This window comes from Lates calcarifer, linkage group LG19, assembly GCF_001640805.2.
Source record: "Lates calcarifer isolate ASB-BC8 linkage group LG19, TLL_Latcal_v3, whole genome shotgun sequence".
In the NCBI taxonomy this organism is placed as follows: Eukaryota; Metazoa; Chordata; class Actinopteri; family Centropomidae; genus Lates; species Lates calcarifer.
In genome coordinates this window covers 672,437-693,719 of record NC_066851.1, presented here as the reverse complement: position 1 = coordinate 693,719, position 21,283 = coordinate 672,437, and the positions used below count along the sequence as shown (strand labels likewise).

General features: G+C 40.2%; 1 long non-coding RNA gene across 1 annotated transcript; it reads right to left on the bottom strand.

Moving 5' to 3' along the window:
- Positions 1-5,090: 5,090 nt before the first annotated feature.
- On the bottom strand, positions 5,091-20,952 carry LOC127143575 (uncharacterized). The gene is made up of 5 exons (XR_007815130.1): positions 20,823-20,952; positions 16,747-16,828; positions 15,800-15,873; positions 7,269-7,385; positions 5,091-5,628 (listed from the first exon to the last, which is right to left on the bottom strand). It is a non-coding gene; the product is annotated as an uncharacterized LOC127143575 (long non-coding RNA).
- Between the last annotated feature and the right edge of the window lie 331 nt (positions 20,953-21,283).

The window sequence follows — 21,283 nt, the reverse complement described above, 5'->3', positions numbered from 1 at the left end:
ATCCAACCTCTATTTTCTGGACACTGTGTGGGAGAAAAGTTTGTGTATATGTTGATAAGTTCCTATATACACAGTATGTTGATACACATACACATCTATATAGACACACACACACACACACACTATATCCTGATAGTAAGCTAAAAATGTTTCCAAATGAATTTTATATATATATATATATATATATATATATATATATATATGTATAAGATTTCAGGATTTCCAGCATTGACGGGATCAGTTAAAAAAAAAAAATTCAAAAATATAATTCAATAATTAAAACATAAAATATAGGGCACAAGAAGGAAAAATAGTCTACCTTATTTGGTGGTATAAGATCAAAATGATCCCAAACCTTGGAACGCTGTTTACCACATGTAGTCGTCATCAAAATCGCCAAAAAACACCACCACTCTCCAAATCTCTCTCTCTCCTCATAACCCAACATTGTTGAATAATAATGATGCATCTTATATATCTTGTTTAGCGCCAAACCACTCAACTGTCAAACCAAGGAAATGCTCTGAGCCAATGAAACACTTCAAAACATTTAGAACCAACGAAGCGTGAAGTGAAGCAGTTCGTCTGAAACTTCGAACGTCATCGGTCACGTGACAGTGCAGTGTTTCAAATCACTCTGCTTCAGGAAGAGTGACACAAGTTTTGAAGCCTCTGTATCATTTGCCCATCACTAGAATGTAGCACCACCACCACCACGCATTATCTCTATCCAGCACCACTACCCATCACCAGCACCACCACCCATCATCACCCATCACCCATCACCAATCATCACCATCACCCACCACCACCATCAAAGTAAAAATCTGACTATACAAATAATATTCCTGCAGTCCCTTAGATGAAAGTACAGAAGACAGTAAAAGTGAAGTGAAAACCAGTTAAAATCATCAGGATGATGTTTGTTCCATGACTTCAGTCTGTGTACTGATGCAGCTGTTCAGAGTCCTCTCAGCATAAAGACAGCAGGAGCAGATCCATATTGCATCCTTGGATAATCCAGATGAAAACTCTGTAGAAGTGATGAAGCAGGTCTCAGCTGCAGCAGACTTGTTGTGTTGTCATGTTGAGTTCACTGGTTAATGATGGGTTGCAGTTGTAGCACTGGTATCACACCAAACTATGCCACTGGACCAGTTCTAGGCTCTAAGGAATGGGGAGCAAAATAATAATCACTCCAGAGACCGCAGCATTAAATGTAGAGGCTGTCAATTTACTGATAATAAGAACACATAGAAAATACAATATCCAAAACACAAAAAAACTAAATACCCTGCAGGTTTCAATAATAAGGTAGGTATAGTAAGAGGTAAGTAGAAAAGGTATTTCACTCTTCTTTTTTTCAATCAACCTAGGTTATAAACTATTTTTATATAATTTAATCTGAGTCTGATTTTTATTAAATTTGCTCAGTCTTTTAATTATTATTTAAACAGGTAAGTTACACCTATTTTGAATCTCCTATTTTTATCCTGAGTTAACTCTGAATTGTTTTACAGGGAAAAAGTGCCCCAAGTTCAAAATCAAATCAAAGTGAACCACAATCACTACACATTCAGAATGATGAACATAACAATAAATAAAAGTATTGACACTTTCAATCAGTTCAAGTTCAAATTATGTCAGTCCAGGTTGAAGTGTAGTTCAACTGTGTTCATCAGTTTCCAGTTCGCTCCAAAATAAAACAAATCCTGATACTCCTACCGCTCTGGCAGCGAGTCACCGCGGGGCACAGAGGATCGCTCACGGGCGTGATGAGGAAGGAGAAGACGAAAACTGGGTGCCTTGGGTCAAGCTCGCCATCTTGAATCCTATCCGTGGGTGCAGCCCGCCCACCGCAGACGAAATCTTCGCTCTGACCGAGCTCTCAACCGGGCAAAAAACCTGACCTGTGTAACAAAAATAAATCTCTTCAAATACTTACAATACACAAAGGTTTCAAAGTCTTTTAAGTAAGATGTAGTGTTACTGCTACTGTGTTTTTTCATCTCAAAATGGTGGCGGAGCCGTCTTTCTTTTTAACCAATGGCTCTGTCTTCCACACAAAACAACTTCATACAGCTTTCATTTACACACACACACACACACACACACACACACTAATTATACATTTATAGTGCTCTTAAACCAAAAATATTGACAGGTAACATTTTATAGGTGAAAGTTTCCATAGTAAACAGCTATGCTGTTAGCATTAGCTCTCCCGCTACGAGTAAAACACAGTAAGAATATAATAAATTAACATAAAACTCACCAAAACCAATGTGGCTTCGTTCACTTTTATGAATTAAATGAACATGAAATGAGACATTAACTTTTAAAACCTTTTTTTTAAATGATCTATTCTTGTTTATATCATATTTTAATGTGGGTTACACAGTGCCCTGAGCAGAGAGCCCCAACAGCCTGCACTCTGGTGAATGAAAGGTGAGCAGGAGCGCCTCTCTTAGAGGAGAGGGCCCATAAATCATCTGGAGGAGTTTAGTGTAAAGTAGCAGGAGAGTTTGTGGGGCCCAGGGAGCGCTTGTCTTCAGCCTACTGCTTGGCCAGACATCTGTCAAGATGGCGGCGTGTATGTACGCAGCGGCTCGATGCTCTAGGCTTTGTGTTTTGCTATTTGTGCTTTTATTTATGTTTCTATTGCTAGTTCTTGCACTGTGCTGCACTTTTGCACACTCATCTGCTGCTTAAGCCACTGCACATTTTTATTTCATTTCTTATATTATTTTAATTGTATTTAATCTTATTTTAGTTTTATTTTTATTGTACATATGTATAGTATGTCTGTAGTGTGTTTATAGTTTTCTGTTTGTATATTTTAAATTATTGTGTCTTTTGTCTTTTTCTTAAGCCAAAAGCTATCTGATGAAATTTCATTATGTGTATGCATAATGACAAATAAAGAACTCTCAATTCTTGATTCTGTTTGCTTTAATCTGTCCAGTCAGGAGAAAAAAGACTGGGTCCTCTCCTCTCAGTCCCATCATGACAGTTCCTCCCTTTCCCTCCACTTTCTGTCAAACAAACACACATGTTCCTGCACATATATTCTGTGTAGGTGGGTGGTGAGGTGGACTGTCTCCTCACGATCATACAAAAATATATTTGATAAATTCTAAAAAAAAAAAAAAAAAACCTTATCAAAGAGCTTGAAATGACCACTATCAAAAATGTCACTGAGGTATGGTGAAGGGGAACAGTGGGAGGAAGGAAAGATCTGAATGAGCCACACAGAGGTCGTAGATCACTTTATTTGAAGGTTTACGAGGTATGGCTATTAAAAAAGAGACTAATGCTGTAATACAGTTTTATTGAACATAAACATTTTCAGTGTCTTTCTCCTTCAACATATTTCCCTTCTGCATCAACACACCGCTGCATTTGGGTCTTCCACTGATCAAAGCAGTGCAGTAGATCTTCTTCAGACAGTTGTCTCAGAACCTCTGTCGTTCTGTTTTTTAACTAACACAGACTGAAAACGTGTTCCTTTGAGCACAGATTTGATCTTAGGAAAAACAAAAGTCACACAGTGCTAGATCAGGTGAACAGAGAGGGAGATCAAGCAAAGTGATTTGTTTTTGAGCCAGAAACTGCTTTACTGAGAGAGCAGTGTGAGTTGGCACGTTGTCTTGATGAAGAACGAAACCATTTTTCTACAATTGTGGTCTCTTTCTTTGAACTTTTTCTCACAGCGTTTCTAGAACTTGTTTGTAATATAAGGTATATTGAAGGAGACATTGAAAAATGTTTGTTTATGTTGCAGCATTACTCTCGTTTTTTAATAGCCATACCTAGTCGTATATGAAGTGAAAGTCATTGCACGTGAAATGTTGCTCTCCAATCCTTCATTATACTGTCAAACTGTGTGAACAGCTACAGTAAGTACAATAGGTCAGAGATGAAGCAGGAAGTGGGTCTGTGGTGAAGTGAGTAAACTGTGACTAAGTGTTTTATATTTAAATGAGCGATGGATTGTGAGTATTTTAAAGACAGTCATTAATATTTAGCTAGTGTAGACTGAAGTGATAGAAACAACAGTTAGTATACTTCATCAGTAAATGAGCACTGAGTGTTTGTGTCTTAGTTACTGTGATAGAGATCAGTCTTGGTGGCTCCACAGTCTCTTACAGAGCACAGATAGATCATAGTCTTGGTATTTGGTCCCTCAGAGGCTGACCCTGTGCAACACCTGAGGGACTGGATCCACCTGACTGACTAACTTAGCTGCTGTTAATATCACAGTGCTCTTTGTTGACATCACCACCACCCCGCCTCTCACCCCCACCACCCTCTCCCTGCTAAAGCAAGCTGTCTGTAGAATATCACTGAGTCTACAGCTGTCAGAGTCTGCTCACACCCCCATACATCATGGAAGCTGAGTGAAAAATGAGTTCCTTTTATTCCTCTGAATGCTCCACAGCTCTGTGCTAACATGTTGCTCTGTTCACATTCACACACACACACACACACACACACTCACACACTCACACAGAGCATTACAATAGTAAGACTTTCTGTCAAATTTGTATTCATCTTCATTTCATAACACTGCCAGTGAGGTCACATTTCAAAACTGTGATGTTGTGGCACCCTCTGCTGTTACAACAGAGAATGGTTGCCTTGTAGCCACAGGTAGTGAAACCTCTGGGTGAACTTGTCCTTGTATTAATAAGACAGACAAAACAGAACACACAGAAGATCACTATCACACCCACATCCACAGGTGTCTGTATTGCCTCCAGCCTGTGAACACTTAATCATTGCTCTAAATTGGAAATCATCATAATTAAGCCCTGTTTGTCATGAGCCTCGTGGTGCAACATGAAGCAACCTGCTGGAACAGGCTTTAAAAAAGGCTGACCGGACACAGGATGAACTCTGGAACATAAGTAACATGCTGCCTCTGGAGCTGACAAACTGTTTATCCACTGACATACTCAGAGGACAAATTTGAAAGCTAAGCACTTTAACCTTTACTTATTTTCTTCTATGTTTGATGTTTATGCTCCTTATGGGTTCTTGGACTGCGGTGGTACATTTTCAATCTGCATAAAACAACAAAGGGAAAATCTTGGAAACTCTTAATTTATTAAATCTTAGTGAACAGAATAAATAAAGTCAAATATTCACCATCTAAGTGTTAAAAATAGTGTAAGGACTTCATAAAACAAAATCTAAATAGAACAGAGATTAAATCAAACCATAGAGTACATATGCAAACAAAAAGTCAGAACTCTTATGGTTCATTCATACAAACATATGAAGGTGATTTGTGTGTTTGTGTGTATTTCCAAGTTTCAGCGTGGAGCTGAGGCTCTGTAACATGCACTCAACCACCAAATGGTTTTGACTGCTTTACCTAAACTGACCAATAACAATGAAAAACATTCTCCCCTTAACTTTGTTGGTACAAAACAAGAAAAGATTTTCCTCTAGCTTTCTTATCTGGTGATAGTTAAAATACAGTGAGCAGTACAAAGAGCCCATAGAGCAGGGCACATGGGTAAGCCACCAGCAGCTGCTGGCCCTCCATAGCAAGGGTGGAGGTGAAGATCTTGGAGGCAGAGAGGCTACACCAACAAATCGCTAACGGTACCCAGGATGCCTCTGTGAAAACACAAACCAGGGTTAGAACCAGGCATGGTAACCATGAAAGCCAACCTGACCTGAGCTCTTCATGGATCCTTATAGCACAGAGACAGCACTTGTGAAAATTACAAACAACCTCCTAACTGCATCAGACAACAGACTTGTCTCTGTACTTGTCTTGTTAGATCTCAGTGCTGCTTTTGATACGACTGACCATTACATTCCTTTTACAGAGACTGGAGCACTTTATTGGCATTAAAGGTACCACACTAAACTGGTTTCAATAGGCTTCAGTTCATACATGTTAACGACAACTCTTCAATATACACAAAAGTTAGACACCTTCACACCTTCTCTTCACCCTGTATATGCTTCCCTTAGGCAAAATGATCAGGAATCACTCAATAAACTCTCTACTATTGAACTCAAACAAAACTGAAGTTATCGTACTTGGTCAAATCCAGAACAGAATTCAAAATTCTCCTCCTCACATACAAAGCCCTTAATGGTCAGGCTCCATCCTATCTTAAAGACCTTATAGTCCCCTACAATCCCACCAGGACTCTGCGCTCCCAAAATGCTGGTTTACTGGTGGTTCCCAGAGTTTCCAAGAGTAGAATGGGAGGCAGAGCCTTCAGTTATCAGGCTCCTCTACTGTGGAACCTTCTCCCAGTCTGGGTCTGGGAGGCAGACGCTCTCTGTACCTTTAAGAGTAGGCTTAAACTTTCCTCTTTGATAAAGCTTATAGTTAGGGTTGGCTCAGGCTTGAAACCATCCCTTAGTTATGCTGCTATAGGCCTAGACTGCCGGTAGATCTCCCATGATGAACTGAGCTTCTCTCTCTCAGTGTTAATTCATATCCCATAAACATGTTACTAACTCAATATCTTCCCTTTCCTGTAGTATTGTGCTCTTCCGTCTCTCTCTCCTCTTCTGTATCTTTCTGCAGGTATTTCTGCCTCTGGAGCTGTAGAGTCTGATCTGTGATGACAAGTCTCCTGCTGCTCCTACAACTCCACTCAACATCTGCTGCTATAACTAAAAATTATTAGTGCTGCTTCTAGTATTACTGTTGCTTGTAATCAGAATTTTAACTGTCAGTGCTATTATTACTACTATTATGCAATAGTAGTAATAATCAATCACTAGCTCGAGCATCTGTGTTAATCAGTGAGTGAGCATGTTAATGGTCAGTTTTAGAAAGAAATAGGGACAGGAGAACATAGCATAATGCAGATTCCATATAAACATTCCATATCAAAATATAAATTGGTATCTGTAATACTACAGATACCAATTTATATTTTTATATGGAATCTGCATTATGCTATGTTCTCCTGTCCCTATTTCGTTTCTAAAACTGACCATTAACATGGTGTAAACAGTATAATGTTCTGGAGTACATGCTTTTCAAAGCCTTCAATCTGGAGCTCTTTCATTCTGTACATAACTATTTCTGTCATTTTTCATGAGAATAAGTACAACAACAGGGAGACCTCTGAAGAAACACTCCCAGACTGTGAGCTGGACTGTTAACACAAACACAGCTGCTTGTATTTCATGCAGTCTTATTCTTCACCTGTAATTATTTGTTATCACCACTTGTCAGGGGTATTATTAGCAGTGGTGTAAAATTACTACTACTACTAAATACTTACTCATGACAACCAGGGCTCGTGGAACTGTAGACACTGCAGTAGGCCAGTGTGACCCCGGTCATCTGTGTAATAACCTGTCTGGTAGAAGTCCTGCTCGACTGCTGGAAGTCTCCCATGCTAAACAGAAAAGTAAACACAAAAGAAAACACAACTTATCAGCCAATCAGCCTATTTAAAGAGAGAAAACGTGCCACTGTGTAGTTTGGTGTCATTGTGCACCACACTGACCATGGACCAGAGAAAGCAAAGGAGAGAGAACTGTCTGAGGAGCTCAGAAAGAAAACTGTAGGATAATAATCTTAAAGCTAAGCATAAGACATCTCCAAGCAGTTTGATGTTTCTGTGACTGCAGTTGCAAATATTATCAAAAAGTGTAAGGTCCATGGGACTGTAGTCAGCCTCCAAGGATGTGGCTGCAAGAAGCAAAACAACCCCAGGTTTGATCATAAGGATAGTGCAGATGGTAGACAAAGAGACAAGGAAGACATCCAAAGACATTCAAGCTGAACTCCAAGGTCAAGGTATGTCACTATCTGATAACACCATCCGTCACCTTTTAGACAACAATGGGCTCCATGGAGCTGCTTTGCTGTGTCTGACACGGGGCCTTGAATCTGTGCAGGGCACAATGAAGTGTAGTATTGCATTTATACAGTTAGCTCTGGACGAGATTCTAGGTTCAGAGAGGCAGTATAATAACTAGAGCTCTAAAAAGACAGACCACAGACCAGGGAGATAGCTTTGAACTCCAATCCAGGTGTTTGAATCAGTGTCCCTTTCCATGAAGTGTAGGTTGGTCTGGTAGAAGCAGACTATTTCTCCAGTGGGTGGCTTGCCATCTTGATTTCTCAGCTTCAGGTGTGTGCTAAGCAATCCTCACTCTCAAAAAAACTGGCCTGTTGTTTAACAGTCCAATACACACACAGATATTTCAGTTTCAAAATATTTCATAACAACAGTATTTGTGGCTAAACACAAGCTAATTATTGATTTAATATGAGCCACAATCTAGTTCTCCTCATTTCTCCTGCATTTCTGGTTTCTTGGTTTTATTATGGTATAGTATTCCTTTCCCTCTCGTTTCCTAGTACTTCCTGTTTTATTTTGAAGTCTGTCCTGTCTGGTCTTTGGTGTTTTTATTTCTGATATTTGTCTTGTTTTCCCTCCTTTTTTCAGCCCCACCTGTGTTTTGTTTGTAATTATCCCATTGTGTATGTACATTGGTGGAAAAAAGTTTTCAGACACCCCATGCATTTGTGAAATATTGCATTAAGAATCACTCTTAGGTCTTCAAGTGCAATTTCTTTTAGTACAGTCACAGCCAAAATACTAAACAAATACTAAAAAAGCCATTAAAAACTTGGTTGGTTCCATAAAAATAATAGAAATACAAAATAGAAATTTTGAGTATTGGGTCATTTTGGTACCAGTGATCCGCTAATGAAGGTAGTGCTTTTTATTAAAAGATACAATTTTTGTTGCCGTGTCTATATACGCGTAAAGATACAGATTCTCAGTGAGGAAGGGTACAGCTGCTGCCAGGAAGTGTAGATGCAGTCCTTCAGCAGTTGGATACACTCTGCAGAAATACAGATGAACCAACAGCTTGGAAGACAAACCAAGATCTGGGCGTCCAAGGGTTTTCTTCACCAAGAAATGAGAATGAATCCTGATCCACATGTGTGGGGGAAAACCACCGAATGACATCACAGGAGCTTCAGCAGCAGTGGTCAAACCAAACTGGTGTCCAGTGTTCCACCTGCACTGTACGTGGCTGACTTTTAGATCATGGCTAAAGTCCTACAAGGCTGTCAAGAAGCTCCCTTCTGCACTGTTCCATCGAGGTCAAAACTGGATGTTTCAACAAGATAATGCCCCTTGCCACACATCCAGGGCCAGGAGAACTTGGCTGCAGGAGCACTGTATCCAGGTCTTAGAGTGGACCAGCTCAATCCCTGAACATGAGCCCCATTGAAAATCTGTGGTGGATTATCAAAAGGTCAAAAGCATAAACCAAAGAATTTAGAAGAATTAAAGCAGTAATTCAAGAAGAATGGGACAAGATTACCCCTCAACAGTGTGAAAGGCTCATGGGGAACATGCCAGCCAGGATTAGAGCTCTACTGCGTGCTAATGGCAGGACTACTAAATATTAATTTGATGATGTGGTGGTTTAATTATTTTTTGTTCAGCTTTGAACACATTCTCTGTTCTTTGTTCGAGTTTCAATACAGACAATGTTGAGAACTGACATATTGAAACTGTCAAGAATTTAGTTTAGTTAGTTTTTCTTGTAAACAATAAACAAAAAAATATCATTTGTATTTGTGTCTGTCTAATGCAGCCACACCTTTTGAAACACAAAAAAGATTTTTCCACAAATATTTCATGATAATACTTGAGACTGTGTAAATTTAAAGGGTGTCAGAAAACTTTTTCCCACCACTGTATGGTCCTACCTTTCCTCAGTTCTTTGTTAAGAGTATTGCGTCAGCTACATTGTAGCTTGTTACCTTCCTTGTGCTCCTGTGTCCCCCGTGTTTTTTCTGCATTTACTTCTATGGACTTTTTATTTGCTGAATTTGCTGATGCACGTTTTGAATGCTGAGTTTTTGGTTCTCCTTTTTCTTTTGTGTTTAGTTTGAATAAACTATTGTCTGCACATTGGGTCCTTCTCCTGTTTTCCTGAACCCCAAAATGTGACAGAATACTCTGACCCAACCATGGACCCAGCAGACAATTTGTTTCTGCCTCTTAAAAGGAGGTTTTTCCTTGCCACCGTCACCTAGTGCTGCTCATGTTGGGATTTGTTGGGTCTCTCTCTGTAAATATCAAAAAGAGTACAGTCTAGACCTGCTCTATATGAAAAGTGCCTTGAGATGATTTTTGTTGTGATTTGGCGCTATATAAATAACAATGAATTGAAAATTTAATTGAATCCATACAGAGAGAGAGAGCAGCTCAGTGCATCATGGGAAATCCCCTGGCAGTCTAGGTCTATAGCAGCATAACTAAGGGATGGTTCAAGCCTGAGCCAACCCTAACTATAAGCTTTATCAAAAAGGAAGGTTTTAAGCCCACTGTGTGCTGAGGGTGTCTTCCTCTCATACCAAAACAGGGAGAAGGTTCCACAGTAAAGGAGCCTGATAACTGAAGGCTCTGCCTCCCATTCTACTATTCGAAACTCTTGGAACCACCAGTAAACCAGCATTCTGGGAAAACAATGTTCTAGTGGGATTGTAGGGATTTATAAGCTCTTTAAGATAAGATGGTGCCTGGAAGCTAACACGGTATGGAAATATGGTCTCTTTTTCTAGTTCCTGTCACTAATTGTGCTGCAGCATTTTGGATCAGCTGCAGAGTCTTTAGAGACTTGTTGGGGCAGCCTGATAATAATGAATTACAGTAGTCCAGCCTGGAAGTTACAAATGCATGGACTAGTTTTTTTGGCATCCTTTTGAGACAGAACATGTCTGATTTTGGCAATATTGGCAGGTGAAAGAAGGCAGTCCTAGAAATTGTTTATGGGGGAACTAAAGGACATATCCTGATCAACAATAACATCTAGCATAACTACGTCATTAGAAAATGTATTTCTGACGTGTTCAGGTCATCCAAGTCTTAATGTCCCTAATGCATGCCTGAAGTTTGGTTAACTGATTGGTTTCATTAAGCTTCATTGACAGATGAACCTGTCTATAATCTGCATAACAATGGAGGTTTATGGAGTGATTCCTGATGATGTTGCCCAAGGGAAGCATATACAAGGTGAATAGAATTGTCTAACTTTTGTGTACATTGAGGAATTGTTCTGAACATGTACAAACTGAAGCCTATCAGATAGATAGGACTTAAACCAGTTTAGTGTGGTTCAATACAGAGCCAAGCCCATTGTCTGCTGCAATTAGGAGATCATTTGAAACTTTCACAAGTGCTGTCTCTGTGCTATGATGCAATCTAAATCCTGACTGAAAATCCTTAAATAAACTATTGACCTGTAGAAAGTAGCATAACTGTTTTGCAACTGCTTTCTACAGAGTCTTAGAAAGAAAGGGGGTGTTGCATATAGGTCAATAGTTAGCTAATATATCTGGATCAACAGTAGGCTTTTCCAAAAGAGGTTTGATTACAGCTACTTTATAAGACTGTGGCGCATAGCCTGTTAGTAAGGACAGGTTAAATGTATAGTACAGTAGATAGTATAGAGTTGCTAATTGAGAGTAAAGCTTCATTAAGCAGCCTGGTTGGGATTAGGTTTTACAGCTGTTTCTTGGGGTCCTGTGTTCTGACTTAACTCAAAGCTGGTTGAGGGCAGGAGGTGGTGAACTGTGTCTCCAATAGTTACAATTTTATTATTAAAGAAGCTCATGAAATCATCACTACTGAGGGTTATAGGAGTAAATGGATCAATAGAGCTGTGACTCTCTGTCAGCCTGGCTACTGTGCTGAAAAGAAACCTGGGGTTGTTCTTATTTTCCTCTATCAATGATGAGTAAATGGAGTGCTCTGGCATTACATAGGGCCTTCTTATATATTTTAAGAGTGTCTTGCCAGGCTAAGTGGGATTCCTCCAGTTTGGTGGTATGCCGTATTTTTTCAAGTTTATGCGTTGTTTGTTTTAGTACACAGGCTCAAGAGTTAAACAATGGAGCTAGCCTCTTTTGCTTTATTGCTTTCTTTTTTAGGGGGGCAAAAGAGTCTGTAGGTGTATGCAGTGAGTCTGCAGTACTGTCTACAGAGATGATCCAGTTGGGAGGGAATAAATCTAGTAAAGAAGTCTTCTGTTAAATTGTAATATGGCAATAAATTTAGGGCAAAAGGAATCACTTCCTTGAATTTAGCTACCGCACTATCAGAAATATTTCTAATAAGGGTATTTTTGCCTGTTGAAATGTAATCCAACAACAGCAATTCAAAGTAATTACACAGTGGCCTGAGAAGAGGGGATTCTGTGGGAGGACTATTAGATGTTCAATATCAACACCACAGGCCAAATCAAGATCAAGGGTGTGATTAAAACAGTGAGTGGGTTTATTTACATATTGAAAGAAGCCAATACAGTCTAATGAGGTAAATGCTAAGCTAAGGCTGTCATTGTTGACGTCCACATGAATATTAAAGTCACCCGCTATAATGACTTTATCTGTTTTAAGTACTAAAGCTTGTAGATCTGATTTCTAGATATGAGAGCTGCTCCATCTAAAGTGGGATGAATGCCATCTCTCCTAATCAGACCAGGTCTCTTCCAGAAGCTCTTCCAAGTTTCTACAAAGCCCACATCGTTTTCTGGACACCACCTCGACAGCCAGGAGTTGAGTGAAGACATGCGGCTATACATGTCATCACTGGTCAGATTGGGCAGGGGACCAGAGGAAACTAGTGTCCAACATTGTCTTTGCAAAGTAACACACCAACTCCACATTAACTTTTGTGACCTCCGACTAGTGTAGCCGTGTGTCATTAGTGCCAACGTGAATTAGGGTTTTACCATATTTACGCTTATCCTTAGTCAGCAACTTTAAATATGATTTTATGTTGCCTGCTTTGGCCCCAGGAATGTATTTAACTATGGTTGCTGTAGTATCTGTAACGTGGACTGGATGGTGATCAACAATGGGCTTTTGCTATACGACTACGCCTGTCCTTACGAACAGTCACCCAGCCAGCCTGATTTCCCAGCTGCGCAGGAGCCACCAGGGGAAGGCTAACAGGAGCTATATGCTACGAGGGTCCGCACTGGCTGGCTAGCATTATCTGCTGAATTTGCTTCCATGGTGCAGAGCTGGCTAGCTGTTAAGCTAAAGTTGCTAATATAGAATAGCATGAAATGGTGTGGTACTGGCAAAAAAGAGCTATGGATGATTTAACAGCTTTTGATTACTTTAAATAGTAATAGGTCAAACAATACCGAAGCATCTGTGCATGTATCAAGCACAAAGCATGAAACCCCATTTCAGTGCGTGTATGTCTTTAGGAAAAATCATGTAACCAATACAGCTGCTGTGTTGTATGGCAGTTGGGCGCCAAATTGTGTTTATCAGGAAGCGCAACTTTTGACTCTTTTGCATTCGTGCTGCAATTGCCTTGACCCCAACATGCTACAAAAACTTCTCTTTCTTAATAAAAATGTGTAAACCCTGCCCTCTCCCCTCACACACAAGTACACAAAAACTCCCACTTTCACAAGCACTTATATTTCCTAAATGACTTTAACAAAACTATCACTTTGATTTTCATGCTTTTCACTTGTCCTTGCAAAAAAGATTTTTGTAAATTCTGCATTTAACATACTTTATTAGTCATAGTCATATTATTTTGGTTATATTCAAATTAACTGGAATATATACACTTTTCTTTCATTCAGTTAGCACTTTCCTTGGAAAATGCGTGTGAATGCTGAGAGCTGAATGGATCGCTGAAGCAATGCTGGAAATGGCTGAAATCATTGTTGAAATGAAGAAGAAAAAGTTAAAAGTTGGAAGTCAAAAGCAGGTGATATCATGACCCGTCTGCTGCTGGACTTAAACCAACAGCAGACTTAAAACTCTTTAAATCTTTATTAATATTATTGTTAGTAATACTATTTTTTAAAAATCTATAACCATCCACTGCTGGACTTGAATCAGCAACCTCATGATCAAGAGGCAACTGCTGTACCAGTTGTGCCACTGAAGACCACAGGGTACTGTGCAGTGCTAAGATTAATTGTAGTGGTAGTGAAATTGCAAAAAGAGTATAAATAGCACAACTGCAAAAAGCGTAAAATGTTCATAATGCTCTCTGTTATTATTTCTTTTCTCTAGAGGGTTTTTGATATTTGTCTGGGTCGGGGCTTGAACACGAGACCTTGGGTTGGTAGGCATCCGCGTTATCGATCTCGCCACTGAAGTCCACAGTGCATGGCTTGGTAGTAAAAGCAATTGTAGTGATAGTAAAATTGCAAAATAGTAAAATTGTTGTAAATAGCAAAATAGCATAAAAGCATAAACAGTTGAAAAAAGCTGAATAAGCAAAACAGTGAAAAGCTTAAAAGGTGAAACATTTTCATAGCAGAATAGTTTCTACGGCAGAAAGTGCAGTGAAATTTCAGTGTCTGAAGCGGGGATCGAACCGGGAACCTTGGGATTGGGAAAGCTCCCATAAGATCCCATTCATTTTTTTTATTCATTAAAAAAAATCATATAAAATCATACAAGCATAGGATCAAAAAGTTGTATGTAAGCAGGAATGTCCTGAATGAGCTGAACATTTTGATACCTGAATGATTTTAATAGCACAAAGTATGCAGGACTAGTTAGATGCTGAAAAACGTACGGAAGAAGTGGCCAAAAGTTTACGGAAATAGAAGAACAATAGTGTGAATGCTCAGCATTCACACTTTCATCCAGGTTGCCTGCAATGATTTTTAAAATCCAGCAGATGTCGCAATTAAGCGATACACCAACACAGTGTCAACACGGTTAGGGGAATGTGCCACATAATCCATGAGGCGTCATCTACCCATCACTAACTTTAAATGTGCAGATAAAGCTGGTGATTTCGACATGGGATGTAGTGTCGGTGAAAGAAAATTGTTGAGAGAGTTGAGACAGACAGCAAGAGACGCTACTCTGAAATACTGGCAACCGGAAATGACAACAATACGCTTACTGAGGCACATCAGCGTGTCAGCCACTGTCAGAGTACTGGCAGCTAACTGTGGCCAAAGCATTGTATTTACAGAAAAAATCTGGTCTCATCTGACCACAGTAAAGAAATAATCTTATTCAAGTATCTGTCTTTGTTGAACAAATAAATGTAGATATACTGTTAATCCATGTTCTATGAAAAGATTAAAAACCAATAGCATTAAAATGCATCACAGGGACAGAGCTGCAGTGTTTCTGATGTAGAGACATGCAGGCCACGGAAAATCTTAAATATAACTGTCTCAGATCAGTATTTTCTGCCTTTTCATTCAAAGGATTTAAGAATGGATTCTGAAGTTGCTCTGAAAGCCAACATTACCAATCTCTGTTGTATTTGTATATGTATATGTTGTTTTTTTAAACATATAATCAAATAATTTTAGTCTAAAGCTTTTATATGTTATTACTGACAGTATGTCCATTTAGTCCATTAAGTCCCACTGCTTTAGATTTTTCAAATTTGTTTCAGTGATCCAGAAATAAAGCTTTCCATATGAGACCCATAACTCACTCTTGTGTTCCTTCATTCTTATTATCCAAAAAATTAACCACTGTAAAAGACATGAAGCACAGTAACATTTGTTGTAATATGACCATTATATCTTGTCCAGATCAGTGTGTTTGTGCTCAGACACCTGTTGCCACAGAGCTCTCTGAGCTGCAGCTGTTACAGAGCCCTGGTGGCTGCCTCCTCCTCTTCCATACACTGTGGCCCAAATTCAACAACTCTTTACTCCACCTTGGAACAGCAGTGCATGTGTGACTGTACCAGGAAGCTAGTTTTCTTCCAGACATTGGTATTTTTATTGTGGTATCAGCTGTTCTGTCGATAGAGGCACAAACCTTCAATCCATCCGTTTTCCTTTGCTTATCTGTGGTCAGGTCACGGCAGCGGCCGGCTCTCCGCCTAGGAGAACCTGAAACATTTGCAAAAAAAATAAAAAATAAATAAAAGCTTCTCCCTCAGGCTCAGCTCCCTCTTCACCACAGCCTTCACATTACTGCTGACACTGCAACAATTCACCTGTCAATCTCCTGTTCCATCCATTTTCTGTCACAGAAGCAAAAATTAATAAATAAAATATATCCACAGGCGGGCGGATTTCAGGTTTGACGGCACCAACCAAAGTCACTTTATATACTTCAATTCTGTTTAAAGAACAAGTGAAACTCACAACATTTCAATAGTACTGCATATGCTGCATTTTAATAGCTGAGCACTCAAAGGTCTGCAGTTTGCCCCCCCCACACACACACACACCTTGACTGGATGTGTTTGTTCAGCAGATAGTGCAGCATGTCTCCAGTGACTTTAATCAGGATTACTCAAAGACATCTAATAGCTGGTAGGCCACGCCCACTTGCACCAGTCACACCTCAAATATTGGTTAACATTTAACACCAGAGCATGCACACCAATTTGGGTGAAATTCTAAAATGTACTCAAGTAAAAGTAAAAAGCACCTTGTTTAAAATTTACTCAGAGTAAAAGTTACTTAGATACTTTTTAACGGGGTTGGAGTTCTTTCTTGTTTAGTGCAAAAAGGACAAGAGGATACAAATCTCAAACTAATTCTTTTTAATTAAAGCCTTCACAAATTAAAGCACTGACAAAATAAAATACACATAATGATGTATCAATGTCAATAAAAGTTCTTTAAAGGCAGGTTGTTCAACCACAGAAAATGGATGAAGACCTTCACAAATGAAGTTGATGATGAGTCTGTCAACCTTTCATCTGTGTCTGTTTGCATCCACTGACATCATATCACTTATTTTTGCTTGCTTACTTGGGATTTCAGGTAGTTCCATGGCCCGCTTCCGTGTTGCCACAAAGTCACTGAGAGCCTTCAGCTTTGATGGGTGTTTCCTCTGTGAACAAAATGTTTTCATCAGTAAATCAATGTTATGTTCATTAAACCCACTGAATTTTAAATATTTACATTCATAGATAAAATGTTTTCTACACACATCACATCTTTCACATTACATCTCTCAGAGATGCCTGAAGATATGATCATGACCTATACTATATTAAACATCATTCCTATTAAATGGATAGTTCACTAGTCATTCATTCACTACTACACTGACTAAGATAAGATAAGATAAGATAATCCTTATCAGTCCCACAGTGGGGAAATTTACATTGTTGCAGCAGCATAAGTGATTGAAAAAGTTAGAAAGACATAAATACTAGTAAGGGCAAAAATAAAAACAAGATAAGATTATAAAAAATATACACAACAGTATAAACATGACAATGTAATAAAAAATATTAACAGAAGAGCAATATACAACTTTATACATAGACAGAAAGTGAACTAAATACAGATATTGCACATTTGAAATGAAATTGCACACAGTGAGTGACTGGTAGCAGCTGTTTGGGTTAATTAAAGTGCAGAAAAAAACTAGTGAAAATTGTCTATTGAGTATGTGGTGATACTAGGAGCAGTGCTGGTTGTAGAGTCTGACAGCAGCAGGAAGGAAGGACCTGCTGATACCTCTCCTTCACACACTTTGGGTGAAGCAGCCTATCGCTGAAGGAGCTGTTCAGTGCTGTCAAACTGTCCTGCATGGGGTGGAACTCATTGTCCATCAGGGATGATAGTTTTGCTATCATCCTCCTCTCATCCACCACCTCCACAGGGTCAAGAGGGCACCCCAGGACAGAGCTGGCTTTCTTGATCAGCTTGTCCAGTCTCTTCCTGTCTGCTGTCGAGATGCTGCTGCCCCAGCAGACCACTCCATAGAAGATGGCTGATGCCATAACAGTGTCATAAAAAGTCCTGAGCAGTGCCCCCTGCACTCCAAAGGACCTGAGTCTCCTCAGCAGATAGAGCCTGCTCTGAGCCTTCTTATAAAGTGCAGTGGTGTTGTCTGTCTAGTCCAGTCTATTGTTCAGCTGAACACGCAGGTACTTATAAGATGTCACCATCTCAATGTCTCTTCCCTGGGTGTTCACTGGTGTTGAGGGGAGTGTCTGCTCCTGCAGAAATCCACCACCAGTTCTTTGGTCTTCCCTGCATTGATCTGGAGGCAGCTCTGCCAGGCACCAGTCCACAAAGTCCTGCGTCAGTTCTCTGTACTCCCTGTCATCCTCATTTGTGATGAGGCCGACGACTGCGGAGTCATCAGAGAACTTTTGCAGGTGGCAGTGAGGTGAATTGTACTGGAAGTCTGCAGTGTAGAGGGTGAAGAGGAATTGGAGCCAGGACCGTTCCCTGTGGGGCCCCCATGCTGTAGACCACCATGTCAGACGTGCAGTCTCATGTCCTCACATACTGCGGTCGGTTGGTGAGGTAATCCAGTATCCAGAGTGCCAGATGCTGGTCCACCTGGACTGCATCATCCACCCTGATGCCAGGCTGGTAGGCAAACTGCAGCGGGTCCATTGACTGTCTCACTGAGGGCCGGAGATGGGCGAGAATCAGTCGCTCCAGGGTCTTCATCAGGTGGGATGTCAGCGCCACCGGCCTGTAGCTGTTGAAGTCCTTGGGGTGCTGTGTCTTCGGCACCGGTACCACACAAGATGTCTTCCACAGCTGTGGGACTTCTCCTAACCTCAAGCTTGTGTTGAAGAGCTGCTCCACGATCCCACACAGTTGGTCTGCGCAGGACTTCAGGAGCCTGGAGCTGATGCCATCTGGACCCGTAGGTTTTCTTGCCTTGATCCTCCTGAGCTCCTCTCTCACCTGGGTTGTTATGAGGGACAGGTTGGAGCAGGAAGGCTGTATGTTGGAAGGTGTGGGTGGCCGGGGTGAGTGTTTGGCAGGAGGAGCAGTGGGGGGTAGCTGTGAGCTGAACACTGTGGGCAGGGGTGTGGAGGTGGGGGTGGGGCAGTGTACTGGGGGAGCAGACGAGGGGGGTTGCAGCAGGGATGACTGAGCAGGGGGAGGGTACGTGACTGTTCAAATCTATTGAAGAACAGATTCAGGTCATTCACCCACTCCTGAGTCCCCACTAGATAAGTAGCCTACCTAAACAATACCACTTTGAAACAACTGTCACAACAGTAACATCATTGTTCATTTTTAAGACTGTATATGAAGTTGTATCCCTATTTAGAATCAAACAGGTGGTAATTTTTATGGGACATAATTTCTTTCCAACATAATTTCCACAGACTAATTATAGACCTGCCAATTATCAGTTTATGTGAATTTAACTTTACCTGGTCTAAAAGACCTAAACAGATTTCTGTTTATCCTCAATCAATCGATGTTAAGTGTTATTTTATAGCATACTGGATATACATCCGTAAAATACACCTGATACAGTCCACTTACGGATTTGACATCTGTTTTTGATCACGTCAGGAAGGCTAACCGAGCGCTAGCTTAACTGATAAGTTGCTAGCTAGTTAGCAGGAGGTTGCTAGAGCCAGCTAACATTAGAAGTGTTATGCAACGATGTCTTTTTCATTAATGTGAGCAAGGCTCTTATGAGCTAAACTATGAAAACCAACGAACGAAGGCAACAATAACTTACCTCTACTTGTTTGCAAAGGTTTGATGAGGAGTTTTTATAAGCTGCCAGTTTGGTCCCTCTGCGCAAACACAGCTTACACTGCATAATAAAGCTTTTGCCTTTCTTGCACGTGAAGCCAAAGTGGTCACTTAAATATGGCCAGGGGTGCACTTCATTTCCGCACTTCAGTTCAACTTTAGCGCAATCTGACGGTGCACTGCTGGACTTGCCCGTCTCCATCCTTCCTGTGATTAAACTAGCTCCAATTCGCTTCGCTTAATTCAACTTTTTTTTTTTTTTACTCAGTAACGGATGTGATGTAAAACGTAGCGAAGTACAATACTTCCAAAAAACAATTTAAAAAATATATTTTAAAAAGTACAAGAATGTACAAAGTACAAAAAACTACTCAATTACAGTAACACAAGTAAATGTAGTCCGTTACTTTCCACCTATGGTTTTCCGATACATGTTTGTGGCATTTGCAGCGCCCCCTATGGATCAAGCTCAAGTTTCATGTTTCTAGCTCATTCTGACTCAGCAATTTGAGTTGCGACTTTAGATGACAAATAATACAACTAAACCCGGTCTCACGACAGTTCGTGAAATAGTCACGAAATGTAATATATTGATTCATGTCCACAGACAAGAATTTCCCATTTTTTAGCGCCTCTCCGCACGACTTTCAGACTAATGTATTTCAATTGGAAATAACTTTCGTGTCCTCGCCACGTATTTTTGTCTGTCACACGCGACTCGGCGCCGCGGAAACTGTTTTGTTTTTTCTTATTTTTGAGGCACGAACAAATGGAAAATTTGTGTCCGTGGGCACAAATCAATAGATTACATTTCGTGACTATTTCATGAACTGCTGTGAGTTGAATTATAATACATGAACCAGTTTAAACATGTTTAGAAGTGAAGTTTGTTGCAGTGAAGCGACTTCTGTCTCCACACCAGTCATCACCAAGCTCCAGCAGATCAAGATAACCACGCCACCCCAGCTGCAGGGCCTCTATCAGCTGCAGCTGAAACAAAGCTCTGACGGCTGCCTCCTCCTCGGTACACTGGTGTGTCTGATTCCACAGCTCTACCTTCAATCTTGTTAGAGAAGCATCAAATAGCTGAGACAGAAATTTGATCATGAAACTGCTGTCTACAAGTCAAAACCACCGCTGTGAAAAAGGTCAATTCAACTTTCAACCCATATTTCCCCCTCAGTCATGTCTCTCAATGTGTTCTTTACTTTATCATCTTTATTATCAAATGAGTTCGAATTTAATAGCGTCTGATTCTGACTGACTCATGGAAATCTACCTAAAAGTATCTGGATATTCATCATTAACAGCATACGTGCCAAATAACAACTTTCTTTTCTGCTCAGTAAACTGACCTGTTTGAGTCTCCAGTACAAAGACGGACAGTGTAGACAGCTTCCTCCTAGTCTCTTCACAGATGTGTGGTGTCAGGACAGAGACCATGTACTCCAGCCTGTGAGGATATTCTATTAATAGTTAGTTATATTTGGACTTGTTCTCAGGGATATGACGACTGCTCAGAGCCTCTTTATTCTGTTTCTGCAAACTGAAACTACAACAGCTGTCTATGAATGATGTTTCTTTATTAAAAACAACACACATCATCACAGTACTGTACAGGTACACTGATCAGCTGATCAGCATTAAACCACTGACAGGTGAAGTGAATAACATTGACCATTTGGTTACTGTACAATGTTCTGCTGAGAAACCTCTGGATGGTACTCTGACACTCAGACCAAGCAGCGATTACAGATCCTCTGATTTATTACTGTAGAGGCAAAACTGAAACACTCATCAGATCACATTTTCATAT